The 6,359-nt window shown below is 61.2% G+C and overlaps 1 pseudogene; it reads left to right on the forward strand.

Annotated features, from left to right (window-relative positions):
- Nucleotides 1-4: 4 nt before the first annotated feature.
- Nucleotides 5-4,152, forward strand: LOC126637650 (kelch-like ECH-associated protein 1B; annotated as a pseudogene).
- Nucleotides 4,153-6,359: the final 2,207 nt, after the last annotated feature.

Raw genomic sequence — 6,359 nt, forward strand, 5'->3', positions numbered from 1 at the left:
CAGCCCCGTGTTCCGGGCCATGTTCACTGCGGGGCTGCGGAGCGCGGCCTGGCCGAGGTGCCCATCGAGGGCGTCCACCCGCAGGCCATGGAGCGCCTCGTCGAGTTCGCGCCACACGGCCGCCGTGGCCGTGGGCGAGCGCTGCTGCGCTGCCGCTGCTCAACGGGGCCATCATGTACCAGGTGCGCGGGAGCACCCCCAGAATTTGGGAGGGGGTGGGGACCCCAAAATCGGTACCCTTTGGTTTGGGGGGGGTTGGGGATTGTGTCTTTGAAACGCGTCCCGCGGCGAAACCCACGCGGGCCGGAGCGCCTGAGGCGGGCACGGGGGTCGTTCCGAGGTTTTTATACCCAGTGGGAGTTGGAGTTGTGTGTGGGACGTTCTTTAGCAGTTATGGTTATGTATCTACATGTATACATATATATATATATATATATTTATATGTGCATACACACATATGTAGTCAAAAATAGTTGTGCCCAGCTAAATTCCAGTGTTCGTTCGGTTTTACACTGAGTAGGAGTTGTAGTTGTGTGTAGGTGGTTCTATAGGAGTTATGGTTATGTATCTGCATGTATACATATAGATACATATATGCATAATAATAATAATAATATTATATTATTATTATGTATCATCATCACCATCATCATGGTATATATATATACACACATATACATATGTACATATACAAATATATAGTTAAATATAGTTGTGGCCAGCTAAATTGTAGTCTTTATTTGGTTTTACACTGAGTAGGAGTTGTAGTTGCATGTAGGTGGTTCTATAGGAGTCACGGCTATGTATATTTATGTGTATATATGTATATGTTCATGTACATACACACATATATACTTAAATGTAGTTATGCCCAGCTAAGTTCTGTTCTTCCATTCAGTGTTTTACTGGTTGTGCCCAGCCAAGTTCCAGTCTTTATTCAGTTTTTTTACTGGATAGAAGTTGTAGTTCCATGTATGTAGTTATAAATGATGCCTATATACATAGCTAAGTATATATAGTTAAATATAGTTGTGGCCAGCTAAATTCCAGCCTTTATTCAGTTTTACACTGAATAGGAGTTGTAGTTGTATGTGTGCAGCAATGTAGGAGTTGTGCCTATATATGTAGTTAAATATATATATATATCTGTATATATAGTTAAATATAGTTATGTCCAGCTAAGTTCCATTCTTCTATTCGGTGTTTTGCTGGTTGTGCCCAGCCAAGTTCCAGCCTTTACTTGGTTTTACACTGAATAGGAGTTGTAGTTGCACATGTGTAGCTATATAGGAGTTACACCTACACATATAGCTGTTTTTATATTATATAAATATATAATTAAAGGTAGTTATGCCCAGCTCAGTTCTAATCTTCCATTTAGTGTTTTACTGGTTGTGCCCAGCCAAGTTCCAGCCTTTATTCAGCTTTACACTGAATAGGAATTGTAGTTGCACGTGTAGCTATATAGGAGTTACACCTACACATATAGCTGTTTTTATATTATATAAATATATAATTAAAGGTAGTTATGCCCAGCTCAGTTCTAATCTTCCATTCAGTGTTTTGCTGGTTGTGCCCAGCTGAGTTCCAGCCTTTATTCAGCTCTACCCTGAGCAGGAGCCGCTCGTGTCTGTACGAGGTCGTGCAGGAACTCTGCCCACATGTGCGGACGCGAGGCCATCCGTTCAGAACCACGCACCCGGTGCCCCCCTTTGCTCACACCCAAACCCCCCCGGGGGGGTCTCCCCCCTGTCCCCAGGTGGACGCCGTGGTCCGGGCCTGCTGCGCCTTCCTGGGGGGGCAGCTGCACCCCAGCAACGCCATCGGCATCGCCGCGCTGGCCGAGCGGCTCGGCTGCCTCGAGCTGCACCAGAAGGCCCGCGAGTACATCTACATGAACTTCGGGGAGGTGAGGGGGTCCTAGGGGGCTAGGTGATGGGGGTCCTGGGGGCTGGGGGTGATGGGGGCAGCCAGGGCTCAGGACCCCCAGGGACGGGGATGGGGTCCCCCTCAATGCCTCGAGCTGCACCAGAAGGCCCACGAGTACATCTACATGAACTTCGGGAGAGGTGAGGGGAGGGCCTGGGGGTCCTGGGGGTCCTGGGGGCTGGGGACCTGGGGGCTCAGGGGACCCCAGGACGGGATGGGGTCCCCCCGAGCGCCTGGAGCTGCAGCAGAAGGTCTGGGGGTGCATCCCCATCAATCCCTGCCCCGGTGCCCCGGTGGGAGCAGCTCCTGGCCCCGTCCTGCTGCTCAGCTGAGGGGCTTTGGGGTTGGCTTGGGACTGGTTTTGGGGTGGCCCCTCACTCTGTTATCCCCCCCGTTCCAGGTGTCCAAGCAGGAGGAGTTCCTGGCAGTTGGTGACCCCAGGCCGTTTTTGGGGTGGCCCCTCACTCTGTTTTCCCCCCCGTTCCATGTCCCCAAGCTGGAGGAGTTCCTTGTCTTGTCCCACTGCCAGCTGGTGACCCTGGTGACCCCGGGCAGTTTTTGGTGTGACCCCAGGCAGTTTTTGGGGTGGCCCCTCACTCCCTTATCCCTATTCCAGGTGTCCAAGCAGGAGGAGTTCCTGGCGCTGTCCCACTGCCAGCTGGTGACCCTGGGCTGTTTTTGGGGTGACCCCAGGCAGTTTTTGGGGTGGCCCCTCACTCCCTTATCCCGCTCCAGGTGTGTCAGCAGGAGGAGTTCCTGGCCCTGTCCCACTGCCAGCTGGTGACCCTGGTGACCCTGGGCCGTTTTTAGGATGGCCCCTCACTCCCTTATCCCATTCCAGGTGTCCAAGCAGGAGGAGTTCCTGGCGCTGTCCCACTGCCAGCTGGTGACCCTGGGCTGTTTTTGGTGTGACCCCAGGCAGTTTTTGGGGTGGCCCCTCACCCTGTTTATCCCCCCTGTTCCAGGTGTCGAAGCAGGAGGAGTTCCTGGCGCTGTCCCACTGCCAGCTGGTGACCCTGGGATGTTTTTGGGGTGGCCCCTCACCCTGTTATCCCCCCCATTCCAGGTGTCGAAGCAGGAGGAGTTCCTGGCGCTGTCCCACTGCCAGCTGGTGACCCTGGTGACCCCGGGCTGTTTTTGGGGTGGCCCCAGGCAGTTTTTGGTGTACCCCAGGCAGTTTTTGGTGTGACCCCGGGCAGTTTTTGGTGTGACCCCACGCAGTTTTTGGGGTGGCCCCAGGCAGTTTTTGGGGCGGCCCCTCACCCCGTTATTCCCCCCATTCCAGGTGTCGAAGCAGGAGGAGTTCCTGGCCCTGTCCCACTGCCAGCTGGTGACCCTGGTGACCCCAGACCATTTTTGGGGCGGCCCCTCACCCCCTTATCCCATTCCAGGTGTCGAAGCAGGAGGAGTTCCTGGCGCTGTCCCACTGCCAGCTGGTGACCCCAGGCAGTTTTTGGGCTGACCCCAGGCAGTTTTTGGTGTGACCCCAGGCAGTTTTTGGGGTGACCCCAGGCAGTTTTTGGGGTGGCCCCTCACCCCGTTATCCCCATTCCAGGTGTTGAAGCAGGAGGAGTTCCTGGCGCTGTCCCACTGCCAGCTGGTGACCCCAGACCATTTTTGGGGTGGCCCCTCACCCCCTTATCCCATTCCAGGTGTCGAAGCAGGAGGAGTTCCTGGCCCTGTCCCACTGCCAGCTGGTGACCCTGGTGAGCCGGGACGAGCTGAACGTGCGCTGCGAGTCCGAGGTGTTCCAGGCGTGCGTGGCGTGGGTGCAGCAGGACCGGGCGGCGCGGGGGCCGTTCCTGCCGGCGCTGCTGCGCGCCGTGCGCTGCCACGCGCTCACCCCGCGCTTCCTGCGGGCGCAGCTGCGGCGCCGCCACGACCTGGGCCACGACGCCCTGCGCTACCTGGCCCGCGCCTCGCGACCTGGCCTCTGCACCGGCCCTCTGCGCCTGCCCGCACGCCTGCGCGTGCGCCAGCTCATCTACGCGGCCGGGGTACCTGCGCCAGTCCCTGAGCCGCCTCGAGGCCTTCGGACCCCTGGACGGCTCCTGGGTGGCGCTGGCGGCTCTGCAGAGCCCCCGCCGGGCTGGGGGCTGCGCCGCCGGGGCTCTTTCTACGCCGTGGGGGCCGCAACAACTCGCGCCCGAGGGCAACACCCGACTCGGCCGCCGTCGACTGCTACAACCCCGTGACCGACCGCTGGTCGCCCTGCGCGCCTAGCGAGCGTGCCCCGCAAACCCGCACGGCGTGGGCGCCATCGCACCGAGCAGGATCTACGCCGTGGGGGTCCCACGGCTGCACCCACCACTGCTCTGTGGAGAGGTGGGGGAAAGGGGGCTGGGGGCTGGGAATGGGGCTGGGGGTCTGGGAATGGGGCTGGGAGTGAGGATGGGGTCCCACGGCTGCACCCACCACTGCCCGTGGAGAGGTGGGGGAAATGGGGCTGGGGGCTGGGAATGGGGCTGGGGTCCCACGTGCTGCACCCACCACTGCTCCGCGTCGAGAGGTGGGGGCTGGGAGGGTGGGGGCACAGGGAGGGCTGGGGGGCTGGGAATGGGGCTGGGGGCTGGGAGGCTGGGAGTGGGGATGGGGGTCCATGGCTGCACCCACCACTGCTCCGTCGAGGAGGTGGGGGAAATGGGGCTGGGGGGCACAGGGAGGGGCTAGGAGTAGGGCTGGAAATAGGGCTGGGGTCCCATAGCTGCACCCACCACTGCTCTGTGGAGAGGTGGGGGAATGGGGCTGGGAATGGGGCTGGGGGCCTGGGAATGGGGCTGGGGGCACAGGAGGGGCTGGGAGTGAGGATGGGGGTCCCGACGTGCTGCACCCACCACTGCTCCAGTGGGAGAGGTGGGGAATGGGGCTGGGAATGGGGCTGGGGGCCTGGGAATGGGGCTGGGGGCACAGGGAGGGGCTGGGAGTGAGGATGGGGTCCCACGGCTGCACCCACCACTGCTCCGTGGAGAGGTGGGGGCTGGGAGGGGTGGGGGCTGGGAATGGGGCTGGGGGCACAGGGAGGGGCTGGGAGGGTGGGGGCACGGGGGAGGGCTGGGAGTGAGGGATGGGGTCCCACTGGCTGCACCCACCACTGCCTGCCGAGAGGTGGGGAAATGGGGCTGGGGGGGCACAGGGAGGGGCTGGAAATGGGGCTGGGGGTCCCGACTGCTGCACCCACCACTGCTCCGTGGAGAGGTGGGGCTGGGAGTGGGTGGGGGGCTACAGGAGGGGCTAGGAGTGGGGCTGGAAATAGGGGCTGGGGTCCCACAGCTGCACCCACCACTGCTCTGTGGAGAGGTGGGGGAATGGGGCTGGGAATGGGGCTGGGGGCCTGGGAATGGGGCTGGGGGCACAGGGAGGGGCTGGGAGTGAGGATGGGGTCCCGACGGCTGCACCCACCACTGCTCCGCATGGAGAGGTGGGGGAAATGGGGCTGGGGGGCACAGGGAGGGGCTGGGAGTGAGGATGGGGGTCCTACGGCTGCACCCACCACTGTTCTGGTGGAGAGGTGGGGGAAAGGAGGGGTGGGGGCACAGGGAGGGGCTGGAAATGGGGCTGGGGGTCCCACGGCTGCACCCACCACTGTTCTGTGAGAGAGGTGGAGGCAAGGGGGCTGGGGGGCACAGGGAGGGGTTGGAAATGGGGCTGGGGGTCCCATGAGCTGCACCCCCACTGCTCCGATCGAGAGGTGGGGGAATGGGGCTGGGAATGGGGCCGGGGGCAGGGAGGGGCTGGGAATGAGAATGGGGTCCCACGGCTGTACCCACCACTGCTCCATTGAGAATTGGGGGCTGGGAGGGGTGGGGGGCTGGGAATGAGAATGGGGGTCCCACGGCTGCACCCACCACTGCTCCGTCGAGAGGTGGGGGAATGGGGCTGGGGGCTGGGAGGAGTGGGAATGGGGCTGGGAGTGAGGATGGGGGTCCCACGGCTGCACCCACCAGGTCCAATGGGGGGGGTCTGCACCCCTTTGTGGTTCAGGGGGTCCCTGTGGGGGTCCCTGTGGGGGTCTGAGGGGGGGTCTGCACCCCTTTATGGTTCAGGGGGTCCCTGTGGGGTCCCTGTGGGTCCCTGTGGGGTCTGACAGGGGGTCTGCACCCTCAGATGGTTCAGGGGTCCCTGTGGGGTCCCTGTGGGGTCCCTGTGGGGGTCTGAGGGGGGCTCTGCACCCCTTTGTGGTGCAGGGGGTCCCTGTGGGGGTCCCTGTGGGGGTCTGCATCCTTAAATGGTTCAGGGGGTCCCTGTGGGGGTCCCTGTGGGGTCCCTGGGGTCTGCACCCTTATGGTGCAGGGGGTCCCTGGGGGCTCTGAGGGGGTTCTGCACCCTTATTGGTGCAGGGGGTCCCTGTGGGGTCCCTGTGGGGTCTGACAGGGGTCTGTACCCCTTTATTGTGCAGGGGGTTCGGAGGGGGTCTGTGCCCTTTGTGGTTC

This window comes from Myiozetetes cayanensis, unplaced genomic scaffold (assembly GCF_022539395.1).
Source record: "Myiozetetes cayanensis isolate MyiCay16 unplaced genomic scaffold, myiCay2020 scf1573, whole genome shotgun sequence".
In the NCBI taxonomy this organism is placed as follows: Eukaryota; Metazoa; Chordata; class Aves; order Passeriformes; family Tyrannidae; genus Myiozetetes; species Myiozetetes cayanensis.